This window comes from Pleurodeles waltl, chromosome 3_2, assembly GCF_031143425.1.
Source record: "Pleurodeles waltl isolate 20211129_DDA chromosome 3_2, aPleWal1.hap1.20221129, whole genome shotgun sequence".
NCBI lineage: Eukaryota > Metazoa > Chordata > Amphibia > Caudata > Salamandridae > Pleurodeles > Pleurodeles waltl.
In genome coordinates, this window is record NC_090441.1 from 75075920 (window position 1) to 75089525 (window position 13606).

Consider the following 13606-nt stretch of genomic DNA (forward strand, 5'->3'; position numbering starts at 1 on the left):
CAAGGAACGACATCAGGAAGAGGTTGAACGACCTGAGGGGCAAGGTCCCTTCCATGTCTGCCAGGTACCAGCTGGTGGTCCACAAAACTGATGGTGGACCCCCACCTCCTCCCCAGTTACATCATGGGAGGAGAAGGTCTTGGCCATCCTGAAGACTTGACAGGAATACCTGGGGAAGTCAAGTCGGGTAAGTCGCAACATCAAAATTAGCTCAACAAAATGTATTGCCATGCATGCTCACTGATCACCTTTACCCACCTACCATGTCAACCCACTCAACAGTCCAGTGTCCACCTGCCCATAAACCCCTGACTGGCCTCCAACATGCCAACCACACCCACCTGGGGGAACAACATCTCTGTATAGTGGGTGTAGTAGAGGGATTGACAGCACCTCAACACTCAGCAGGCATTGTTCCACCATCACTAATACCAGAACAGTGTAGCCCATCAAAATCACCACCCTTGTCTACTCCACATAGCAGTATATCCACAAGAGAGGATATAAGCTGAATTGTATGTGGTTAGGTCAGGCAAAGACAGCAATGCCAAGCTCAGCAGGCACTGGTAAAGTCACTGCACTTAGCCAACACGACCTTCCCTGCTTCTAGGATCATACACACTCTACTTAGCCTTTGCCTATGGAGATATCAACTGTATAGTGTGTGGGTAGGACAGGCAAAGACCTCAATGCCAAGCTCAGCAGGCACTGGTAATGTCACTCCACTCAGCCAATACTGCCTTCTCTGCTACTAGGACCATACTCCCTCTACTCAGCCTTTGCCATGTACTCACCTATGGGGATATCAACTCTATAGTGAGTGGGTACGACATGCAAAGAGAGCAATGCCAAGCTCAGCAGGCACTGGTAATGTCAATCCACTCAGCCAATACGGTCTTCTCTGCTACTAGGACCATATTCTCTCTACTCAGCCTTTGCCATGTACTCACCTATGGGGATATCAACTCTATAGTGTTGGGTAGGACAGGCAAAGACAGCAATGCCAAGCTCAGTAGGCATTGGTAATGCCACACCACTCAGCCAATACGGTCTTCTCTGCTACTAGGACCATACTCCCTCTACTCAGCTTTTGCCATGTACCCACCTATGGGGATATCAACTGTATAGTGTGTGCGTAGGATAGGCAAGGACAGCGATGCCAAGGTCAGAAGGCACTGTCTTCTCAATGCAAAACACCTGCTCACTGTGCATCGGTCCTAATATCCTTGTACAGCATCTTGCTCTGAAAGCCTGCTCACCTTAGAGGTTGACTTATGTATGCTGTGTTTAGTACTTGGTTTAACATAACTGCGAAACCCAGGAGGAACAGTCCCCCTAACTCCAATAAGCAGGACACTGTCCGCAATTACATTGTGCTGCTGTCCGTTACTAAACAGGAGGGACCAACATACAGATCATGGAACTCTCTGTGATGTGCCTATCAACTAGATCCAGCTTGAGCAGAAAAGCCAAGATGAAAATAATGTGGACAGGAAAGCCAGCCAACCTATGTGTCCAATGAATGTAGGACAACGCAAAGGTATCAAGATATATCATCTAACAGCATGTACCAGAACACATTCACAATGCACTGACCACATGATGACAACTAACAGATACAACAACAAGGATTCGGGTCTGGACGCATAGCAGCCTACTAGGTCTTGAGATTACCTAAGCCACAACAGGCCCAGACAGTGGTTTCACTGCACTGCTGGACATCCAACTGCCAAGATACTCAGACCTCCTATAGCAAGGTGATTTAAATGGAATGTGTCTGGTCCCAAATCATTAGGTCTATACAGTGAAAAGCAGGAGTGCCTCTTACAGAAGGGAAAATGGAAATCCAATGTGTACATGGCCTTAATGAAATGTCACTGTAAACTGGAGGAGGTACATCATAATACAACCTGAGATATTCTGCCTCTCACTTCAACAGGTCTACCTGCCACTGGGTACACAGACACCAATCAAGAGACTGCTGTCCTGGACGTGAGGACGTTGAGGACGGTGCTGGCCAATCTGGGGTACCGAGTCAGACAACACCTGTCAGCCTCACCCTGACAACATCGACTCCTCCTAGCCCTGTTGCATCAACATCTCAGGCAACCAGTTGCCCCCAAAACTGTGTCCTGAGGACAGAAACAATCTTGAGCCCCCCAGTCCAGGTACCTGAGTCTCATCTAGACACCTCTGACAATGTGAACCTAGACCCCGTGGTAGGGGCCAAACTGTGCTAAGGACACATGCACATGGGGTTATGGGGTGTGGGAGGGCTGGTGTGGGCCAGAGGCATGAGGCTGCTGGGGATGGGTCTGGCCAGGACACCATCACCCAAGTCTTGGGAGCCTACCAACAGTTTCAATGCGTGATGGGCCACGTACTCACTGAACTCGGGGAGATCAAGCAGCTGCAGAAGGATCACCAACATGAAATACTACAACAATGGGAGGCCCACAATGCCTCCATAGCCCCCCTAACAGGGGTGCTGAGAGACATCAACAGGGATCGAGAACAATACCAGACCCCTTCCATTGGCCTAGTAACATCTGCCCCTTCGACCTCTGTGGCAGCCAGTGGAAGGGAGACCCAGCCAGGGGAAGGACCTGCCTCAGACACCCCTGTCTCTGTAGCTGAAGAATCCCCACACAAGAGGGGTCGTCCACCCAAACACCCAGGAGGTGCAGATGCCAAGGCCTCAACCCCTGCCAGGAAGTGACCTCTTCCTGATGTGAGCCCCTCTGTGTGCCACAAGAGCACTCTGTTGACTGTTCTTCACACACTATACACTTTCCAGAATAGTTTGGACTGGACTTTGGACTTCAAATGTTGTGGCAGCTACTTCAATGATTACAACCACCATGACTGATCCTATTCATTATTTGTCTTATTTTAAAACCAATTTCCACCTTAATGTTCAGAGCACATGTGAATAAACACTACTAGCACACAATCAATGCCTAATAGTGATTCTGTAACATTTTGGGGTGTAAATGCAAATATCGTGTGATGCAAATGAGCAACTCTTAGGATGGTAATGTTAGGAGGGCTATTTCACAGGCAGAGTAAGACTCACAATTAAAAGCAACACAACAGAAATGGTCACTCACACCATTTTTTTTTTATTTACACTGTACAGCCCATAGGTTGCAAATATGTCTGGACTGGTATTGCCAAGGTTACGTGAACATTATTGCTTCTGCCTATGAAAGACCCTGTTCCATAGTATAGGCAAACAGATTGGTGGAATTTGTCACCAGCTTGGCCCTTATCACATACAAAAAACAGGTCCATCCAACTTAACATACCCATGACACAGACAGAGGACAGTACAACAGAACAGTCCCTAGTCATAGGCCCATCCTGTTACAATGGTTAGGCATCCAGTGGCATGTTACACACCTACGTCAGTGTAATGGCACAGGCCCTATGGCCTGCACTGAGGAAACACATGGACATCTACGTACAAGAGCAGTATGAACACAATGTGAAGGGAGAATGGATGGATTGCACAGGACGCCAGGTCACAAGGCCACGTGATCATACACACGAAACCAATGGACCAACATACCAGGGCAAATAGGTCTGTTCTGCAGCTGAGGTAACTGCCCTCCCACTGTCCAGGCAGCCTGGGCATTGATCTCACACAACCAAAATTTGAGACAGACACTACCTGGATCAATTCCATGCCCCCCTCACATGTCAGACCAGCTACAGCCACCTGCCAATGACACAACTGAGAAATGCCCCGAGGATGGCATGGTGAAGAAACATGAAAGTAAAAAAATAGACATACAAGGAGTTTAGGCAGGCCAATGCATACATGTGATACAAAAGTAATTCCAAAATTCTGTTGTTACCTTGACAGTGCAATGTGACTGCCCAAAAGAAAGGACAATTTCAAGAGAGGCAAACCTGGCCTGTATGATGCATAGCATGAAATGCCCCGTCTCATGGTGACAGAGATATCCTTTGCCACAAACGTGACCCCTACAGTACCCCATTAAGTCACAGTAATCACAGAATACCACATACTTACACTCAAGCGAAGTACTGATGGATGAGATCAGCCCGCATGTCTCAACCTTCATCCACCTCACTGTCATCCTCACATGGCATTTCAGGAGCCTCACCCGGTGGAACTGCCAGCTCCCCCTCGTCAGGGATGTATGGGATGATTGTTTCTCCCCAGGGCAAGGTTGTGGAGCATGCAGCAGGCCACAATGATCTTCCAAACTTTTCCGGGTGGCTACAGGAGGGTTTCACCAGATTTTTCGATGCTGCGGAATCTTGCCTTCAGGAGCTCAAAAGCCCGCTCCACGACACGGTGTGTTCTTCCGTGTGCCTTGTCTACGCGGACTTGCCCTGGCGTAGTTGGGTTCCTCACTCGAGTCAACAAGCAGGGACGGTTTGGTTAGGCAGAATCCCCTGTAAGGAAATGCAACATGTGTGCAACCATTAGTCCAGAGCAACGTTTCACTAGCAGCAGACCTAGCACACAAACACACATGACATATGTTACTTACCAACTAGCAAGGCCCTCTTTGGGTACAGTCATGTCATCAGCTGGGGAACTGCGCTGTTCTGCATGATGAACGCATCATGGATTGAACCCAAGTACCAGGCACAGACATGAGAAATGTAGAGGTCCGCCAAACACACTACTTGGACATTCATAGAATTTAAGTTCTTCCTGTTCTGATAGACTTGTTTGTTGCCGTGGGGTGGAACCAGGGCTACATGGGTACCATCAATGGCTCCACATGTGGGTTGTGTGTCAAACCACAGAACTCTGCTTTCACATGGGGAAAATCCTCATGGTGAGGAAAACGCTGTCCAGGTGTTTCAACACTGCTGTGAGTACATCCCTCAACACCAAACTGAACTCTGGCAGGGGCATCCCAGCAGATAGGGTCACTGTATTTTGGAAGGAACCTGTGGCCAGGAAGTCCAACACTGACATGACATACAATAGGTGGTATGCTATTTGGATGACGTATAGCTGGCATCAGATCTGGCTCCAACTGATGACATAGATCTATGATTGCCTGCCTATCCAGGTGGTAAATCTGTATGACATGTCTGTTTTCCATGGCCTGCGAGTCTGCTAGTGGACGGTAAACGGGAGGGTGGCTGATCCTTCTCCTCCCAGGGTAACTATTTGGGCCAAAAAGAAAAAAAGCCTGTCACTCAATGTGTTCCTAGCAATTTACATGATACATGTCAGATGTCAAATGTGTCATGTCATGTGAGTCACTGTAAACAAGAAACACAACACACTCCAGGGCTAACACTTGCACATTTGTGAAACGTTAACGCTTTGATAATCTGCATATGTGTGCAAAACCTCTATCTGGTCAGCAACCTCGCGTCCAAATTACATCATAAACTGCCTGTGATTCAATGCCCCAAATTCTGTGTTACACAATGGGGAGTGGGGAGTGGCTGTACCCCTAATAATGCAGTCACATCTACTGGACCACATACCTACATTATGACAGAAACGACTGACCTACATGATACGACAAGCCCAGCACTCAATATTCGCAAGGACATAATTTTTATTCTTGTGACGCATCAAAATATATCTTGTAATTGCATTGCATACCTCTAAAATGGCGGCTGCCTGACCTACTCTACTGGACAATAGGAACCGCCCACGAAAGTCATCATATCTGTAGGTGGATGCTACAGCAGCAGACACTGCCATAGGAGAACACTGGTGCCTGTGGCAGTCTTGGTCCATGGCACTGTCTTCCGGCGGTGACTGTCGCATATCTGGCAGATGTGACCGCCATTCCCTACTGATTCTCTAACTTGATTCCTGACACTGCTGCCAGCAAAACCTCCACAACCTGAGCTGCTATGTACCACCTCTGGGAGCAATCATGCCATGTCCTACAGGTGATAGGTTCCCTGCCTTCTCAACCGAGGAGCTGCAGAAGCTGGAGGAAGAGGTCCTACCCCTGTATGAACCGCTCTATGGTACACCAGAGGAGCAGGTAAGTGCACCACGTTCACACTACTCTCTGTACCACAACTGTCATTAGTCATCGTAGACTTGAGACAAGTTTGTATGATTGTGTCTGCAAAGCCCTGTAGGTGTTGTCAGGGTACATCAATGGTTGAGTTAATAGGCACGCATTTATGTCAAGTAACAGGTTTGTAGTCTTGAGACAATATGGTGAGTGTGCATGGAGTGTTCCCTGTACCAAATAGCGATGATGCACATAGCTAGGTGAGGTATCATGACAGCCATCCCCAGCATAATCTTGGCACAAGATGTTTGCAATGTGAAGTCACATGTGGCTGCTTGACAACAGGAGATTTGTATGCTTGTTCTATGCATTGGTGGGCCACCATCTGAGCTCTTTCTATGTCTGCACAGAGATCTCCGGCCACATTTGGCCTTGTTGGACTGTTGTTCTGAAGCCAGGTAATGGTTTACTATGCTCCTCAGGTCTGCAGCTAGGCCGCCAATGTAATTTGGCTGTAGGCTACATGATGTACTGTGATTCAGGTTAATTTCTTGGACATGGTGTATTTTGTAGGTATGTCTGCTCAGCATGCAGAGACGATGCCCGGTGTATTGTCACTCATTTCATAAAAGGACATCTGGGCTGGTATCCATTCCCCTTTTTACTACAAGTATGACACTAAGTCCACTCCCTGTATACCTGGACAGCATGTGATGGTGTCAAAACATGTCTCACAGAAAATATGCAGCTTCTTGAGGCCATGTCCACTAAATACTATATGAATTGCATGTGGGCAGGGTCATAATCTCTGACTGATGTGCGTCACATAGCCTTGAATGGTCACTTGATACCACAGCCCCGTTGTCTCTTTCATCCAGCACTGATGTGTCGGGTGCAGGTGTCTATCATTTGGTTTTTGCACATCTGCAGGCAGTGTACAATTGAGTGATGTACCATGATGTTGAACTCTATGGTTATGGTTATGAGGCAGAACGTGTACAATGCAGGCCCCAGGTTCCTCCTTCACTACTTAAGGTTTTGTAGACACACGTTGGGATGGGTGTACCTCAATGTTGATGTGAAACAGACCACCACCACCAGAAGTGGCAGGTGCCTGCATCTGTATCTGCACTTGTCTACACATGGAGACATGCCTCTTTCTGTGCTCAACATGTCACTCACTTCAATGGGATCGAAGCACAATGGGTCTGTATGTTGGCTTGCTGTGACATGTCAGGACTGTATGCAGCGGGTAACATTTAGAGGTAGTGGATGTTTTAGTGCACTGATTGCAATCTGTTTACCTGTCAACTGCCACTTTGTGACATCTGTTTCATCATGTTCCTGGTCAATGTCATGTGATTAGCTCATGTCCCACCAAAGTCACTGCTGTTCTACCTGGTCAGTGCAGGGCCTAAGCAAGGGTGTGTGTGGATTGTGCACCCTAATGGGGAGTGTTTGTAGTCATGTCCCTGAGTCCAATGCTTGCTATGTGTCACAGGTGGAAAGGATGTCATTAACAAAGTGCACTGACATGTATGTGACTCAGCCATTTTGTACAGGGCTTGTTGACATAACAGTATGTGTTGTCATTTGCATTCATGCAGGTAAACACCCATCAGAAGAAGGGAATCTGGTGTGCCATCGGCAAGAAGGTGAGGACCCTGGGGGTCCACAGCTGGTGGAGTGCCCACTATTGGAACAGGGAGGAGGATCTGGGACGCTGGGCCAGGAAGACTGTAGAGGCTCAGTTGGGGATGTACTCTCAACGAAGACGGGGTGCCTGTCGGACCATGACCCACCTATTGGCTTGCACTTCGATGGTGGCCTATCCAGCCTTGAAAGGGTGTTTGAGGCCAGCACACCAGCCACAAGGGGTGAGCACATAGACCATCATGACTGAACCTTTAGCAGGTCATTGAGTGAGGGACAGACTGCCCCCAGCAACGTAGCATGTGTCATGTGTCACCTATCTTCTGGGTACATATTGGTGTAGACAGGAAAAGTACTTCCAACTGGTGTGCTCATCCTTTTGGAGCTGGGAGCTAGGGCTAAGATATGCTGAACCCTCAGTCAAAATGCCTAGCATGGAGCAGATGTGACTGTGTTTAGTGTTCAGATATCCTGTTTTGAATGGTCTGGAGGTTGTTAGTTTGCCACCAGCAGATCACTCCTGACAAATGTTACAGACCAAAGGTAAGTAGGATGTGGGTCACTGTCTTCTGTCATGTGTCTGGGGATATGTGTAGGTTGATATCTGCTAACTGGGTGAAATATTCCTCATTTTATATTGGGTTCTGGTGCCTCACAGCAGTTTGTGATGCATGGGTGTCCATCATACAGGATGAAATCCTGGCAGCTTTACCATGCTACTTTCCCTTGGTAAGTGGGGAATGTGCATTGTCATAGGTAATGTGTCATCAGTGTAGTAAACAAACCTTGTGCCAATGTGTCTACATGTGCTCCATTCCCACTAGGATACATATATATGCAGTAGATGTATGGCAGGACCTAGCCATGCATATGGGATGATATTGAAAAACTCTTACATATATGTTCATGAGGTCCTGTTGTTATGATACATCTGCAATGGTTGTCCACTTACTGTGATGCCCCAGACAGGACTGTGTGACCATCATATGTAGTCAGACAGAAACATTCATGCCTCATTTTATGTCTTAAGTCATGTATAACTGCAATAGCCATGATGGACATGAGAGGTAGGGGCAGGGTGTAGATCCACTTAATAATGATTTGCACCCTTGCTGTGGTGTGATCGTTGTGGGTCCACATCACCTGTGTGTTGTTTGAGAATTCTGCCCTGACTATATGGATGCATCATGGATTGACTGAGTGATGTTTGCATGGTATGTGTTTGTGGTCAGGGATTCATCCACAGACAAATGCCATGCCTGTCATGTCTGTGATGTACATTCTCATTGTACAACAATTTGGCTTCCTCCTGATAGTGATTGCTAAGTCTGTGCCCCTCCATCCTGCATGGTACAGTTGTCCACAACAACCACAATCAGAAGTGTACGTGGAGATGGTTATGAGACATTGTTGGAGGACATCCTGGGCCTAACAGGGCCATTCGTGTGTGTATTCTGGAGACATCCCTCCATGAGGTTTGGGACCCGACTTCATTGTTGTTCCATGCAAAACCACATCTGGTAAACATCTGGGTGCCCTTGCAATGACCCCCTTGACTCGTTTTGGAAAGGTGTGACTTGTGGAGCTGTACATTGTTGTGAGCTGTCCTTTGTGACATAGATGTTTCCATGTCACTTAATCCAGGTATGGCATGTTTGAACCAGTGTTGTCTGTCTTTCCATACCAACATCACTTATTGATAGAGACTTTATCTTGGTGAAAGTTATATGTGTACTTAGGCTTGTCTGAGTGTAATTGGTAGGGTACCTTACAATGATATCCAATTCTTGGCTACTGGTTCCATGTGGTGGGATGAATGTTGCACATGTTTGCAGTGGAGTGGTCAGCTAGTTGGGTTCTGGTTATTGTGATAGCTAGACTTCATCCCTGCTGTTGTGGTAACCTGAGACCAAGATTTGCTCATGTGTTTTTTCCTAAGTGATTCCAGATGGCATGCATGGTTTTGTATTGGCACATGATGCTGGCACTATGCAGTGGGTCATTTGACATGATGGTATGTCTTGTCTCTCAGAGGTGTGATTGATGTGTCATCATGTACATATCATGACTGTAGGAAAATGGCTCCCTGTTGCAGTTACCCCCCACCTTTTGCCTGACATTGATTGGACTGAGAAGTGTGCTGGGACCCTGCTAACCAGGCCCCAGCACCAGTGTTCTTTCACTTAAAAATGTACCATTATTCCACAATTGCCACATCCCTGGCACACAGATAATTCTCTTGTAAAAGGTACCAGTGGTACCAAGGGCCCTGTGACCAGGGAGGGTCCCTAAGGGCTGCAGCATGTGTTGTGCCACCCTAAGGGACCCCTCACCTAAAACATGCACACTGCTATTGCAGATTGTGTGTGTTGGTGGGGAGAAAAGGGCAAAGTCGACATGGCATCCCCCTCAGGATGCCATGCACACAAAATACTGCCTGTGGCATAGGTAAGTCACCCCTCTAGCAGGCCTCAGAGCTCTAAGGCAGGGTGCACTATACCACAGGTGAGGGCATAGGTGCATGAGCAATATGCCCCTACAGTGTCTAAGTCCATTCTTAGACATTGTAAGTACAGTGTGGCCATATTAAGTATAAAGTCTGGGAGTTTGTCAAAATCGAACTCCACAGCTCCATAATGGCTACACTGAATACTGGGAAGTTTGGTATCAAACTTCTCAGAATAATAAACCCACAATGATGCCAGTGTAGAATTTATTACAAAATGCACACAGAGGGCATCTTAGAAGATGCCCCCTGTATTTTACCCAATCCTTCAGTGCAGGACTGACTGGTCTGTGCCAGCCTGTCACAGAGACGAGTTTCTGCCCCCCTGGGGTGAGAGCCTTTGTGCTCTCGGAGGACAGAAACAAAACCTTCACTGGGTGGAGGTGCTTCTCGCCTCCCCCTGCAGGAACTGTAACACCTGGCGGTGAGCCTCAAAGGCTCATGCCTTTTGTTACAGCCCCCCAGGGCATCCCAGCTAGTGGAGATGCCCGCCTCTCCGGCCACTGCCTACACTTTTGGCGGCAAGGGTGGAGGAGATAATGAGAAAAACAAGGAGGAGTCACCCACCAGTCAGGACAGCCCCTAAGTGTTCTTTGCTGAGGTGACCCCTGCCTTTAGGAATCCTCCATCTTGAGACTGGAGGATTCCCCAATAGGATTAGGGATGTGCTCCCATCCCCTCAGGGGGCAGGCACAAAGAGGGTGTAGCCACCCTCCAGGACAGTAGTCATTGGCTACTGCCCTCCTGACCTAAACACACCCCTAAATCGAGTATTTAGGGGCAACCCAGAACCCAGGAAATCAGATTCCTGCAACCTGAACTAAGAAGAAGGACTACTGACCTTGAAGCCCTGCAGAGACAACGGAGACGACAACTGCTTTGGCCCCAGCCCTACTGGCCTGTCTCCTGACTTGAAGAAAACTGCAACAGCGACACATCCGACATGGACCAGCGACCTCTGAAGCCTCAGAGGCCTGCCCTGAACCAAAGGACCAAGAAACTCCGGTGAACAGCGGCTCTGTTCAACAACAGCAACAACTTTGCAATGTTATTGCAACTTTTAAAAGACCTCACTCTTCCCGCAGGAAGCATAAGACTTCACCCGCTGCACCCGATGCCCCCGGCTCGAGCTCCAGAGAACCAACACCACAGGGAGGACTCCCAGGCGACTGCGACCTCGTGAGTAGCCCGAGACAACCTCCCATGGAACGAAACAGCGACGCATGCAGAGAGAATCCAGAGGCTCCCCCTGACCGCAACTGCCTGTAACAAGGAACCGGATGCCTGGACCAAGCACTGTACCCGCAGCCCCCAGGACTAGAAGGAACGGAACCTCAGTGCAGGAGTGACCACCAGGTGACCCTCTGCCTAGCCCAGTCAGTGGCTGGCCCAGAAGTCCCCCTGTGCCCCGCCTGAACCGCTAGAGTGACCCCCGGGTCCCTCCATTGATTTCAATTACAAACCCGACGCCTGCTTTGCACACTGCACCCGGCCTCCCCTGTGCCGCTGAGGGTGTGTTTTGTGTGCCTACTTGTGCCCCCCCCAGTGCTCTACAAAACCCCCCTGGTCTGGTACTTACCTGTAGGCAGACTGGAACTGGAGCACCCCTGTTCTTCATAGGTGCCTATGTGTTTTGGGCACCTCTTTGACCTCTGCACCTGACCGGTCCTGAGCTGCTGGTGTGGTAACTTTGGGGTTGCCTTGAACCCCCAACGGTGGGCTGCCTATGCCCAGGAACATAGACTTGTAAGTGTCTTACTTACCTGACAAACTAACCATTACTTACCTCCCCCAGGAACTGTTGATTTTTGCACTGTGACCACTTTTAAAATAGCTTATTGTCATTTTTACTAAAAATGTGTATGCTATTGCTCTAATTCAAAGTTCCTAACTTACCTGTGTGGAGTACCTTGCATTTTATGTATTAACTTCAAATCTTGAACTTGTGGTTCAAATAATAAATTAAGAAAATATATTTTTCTATATAAAAACTATTGGCCTGGAGTTAAGTCTTTGAGTGTGTATTCCTCATTTATTGTCTGTGTGTGTACAACAAATGCTTAACACTACCCTCTGATAAGCCTACTGCTCGACCACACTACCACAAAATAGAGCATTAGAATTATCTAATTTTGCCACTATCTTACCTCTAAGGGGAACCCTTGGACTCTGTGCACACTAACTCTTACTTTGAGATACTATATACAGAGCCAACTTCCTACAATTACCTTTATTCACTTACTTTTTGCAGGATCAGCACCGGCAGGTGAAGGAGACGGGGCCAAGCCAAGTGGAGAAGCCTCTGGCTACGGGATCTCGGATCACGAGACCACCGACAGCGAGGGACCCAGTGGCCCGGAGGGTGAGAGGAGTGCCACGGGTGAGACCAGATTTGGTTCAACATCATCAAATTCCTCCTCCAGTGGCCAATCTCTAGTGGTGGCGGACCCATCAGTGACCCCGCCAGTACCATCTTTGTCTGCCACCCCCCATTCTATCACCACCCACCCTGTTGCTCCCCACCCAGATGGCCCGCTCACCCCAGAGGGGAGGTGTCTCCTTTGTCGCAGGCACCTATGCCCCAGCCCAAGTAACACCAGCTGCCCTCAGTGAGGAGGGTATTGACCTCCTGAGGTCAATCTCTGTGGGTCAGACGACCATTGTGAATGCCATCCAGGGACTGACATGCCAGATCCAGCAAGGCAATGCGTTCCTGGAGGGCATTCATGGTGCAATTTCTGGCCTACAGAAATCATTTAAGGCCTAGGCTTCCACACTGACCCCTTGTCTTCCGTCCCCCTCCACCTTCCTCTTCCCATTCCAAATTCCTTCTTCTCTAACCCACCCAAAGCACATAGACAGAATCACATGCATCCCCCTCAACAGACTAGGCTAGGGAACACAAACATAAGCACCACAAGACACCACCAGCACACAAACAACATCCACCTGCAGACACAGCAACAGTCATGACTTCCCCTGACACCCTTCCAGCATCACACACAACATCTGACACACCTACAGACAGTGTATCACCAGTCACTGATCAAGCCACCATACCTATCATACCAGCAGACACCACCCCAGTAGACCCTCAGACATCCACCCCAGTCACCACACCCACAGACAACACAACCAGATACACCTACATGCAGCACATCCACTATACCTGCAGTCACCACCCCAATAGACACCCACCTACACACACCATGGCATCCCCCAGCACGTCCACCTTCCCTCAGCCCCGAACACATAAATGTCCTCATTCACCCACCCAACAGAAACCCACCACACACAAGCACACTCCCCACAACCACGCACCTGAACATCCACACCGACACGTCAGACAACCACTCCCTTAACCACCCAATCCTGACCCCCTTCTGATGACCGTCCCTGTGAGGCTAAAAAAGTTTTCCTCTGTAGTCTTGACCTTATCCCTGTTCTCCACCTCTGGACCATCCCCAAA

At 48.6% G+C, this 13606-nt stretch overlaps 1 protein-coding gene across 1 annotated transcript in view; it reads right to left on the reverse strand.

The window, feature by feature from the left end:
• The window catches only part of MLXIPL (MLX interacting protein like), a 656022-nt gene that overhangs the window by 398255 nt on the left and 244161 nt on the right, over window positions 1–13606 (reverse strand). The window lies entirely within an intron of this gene.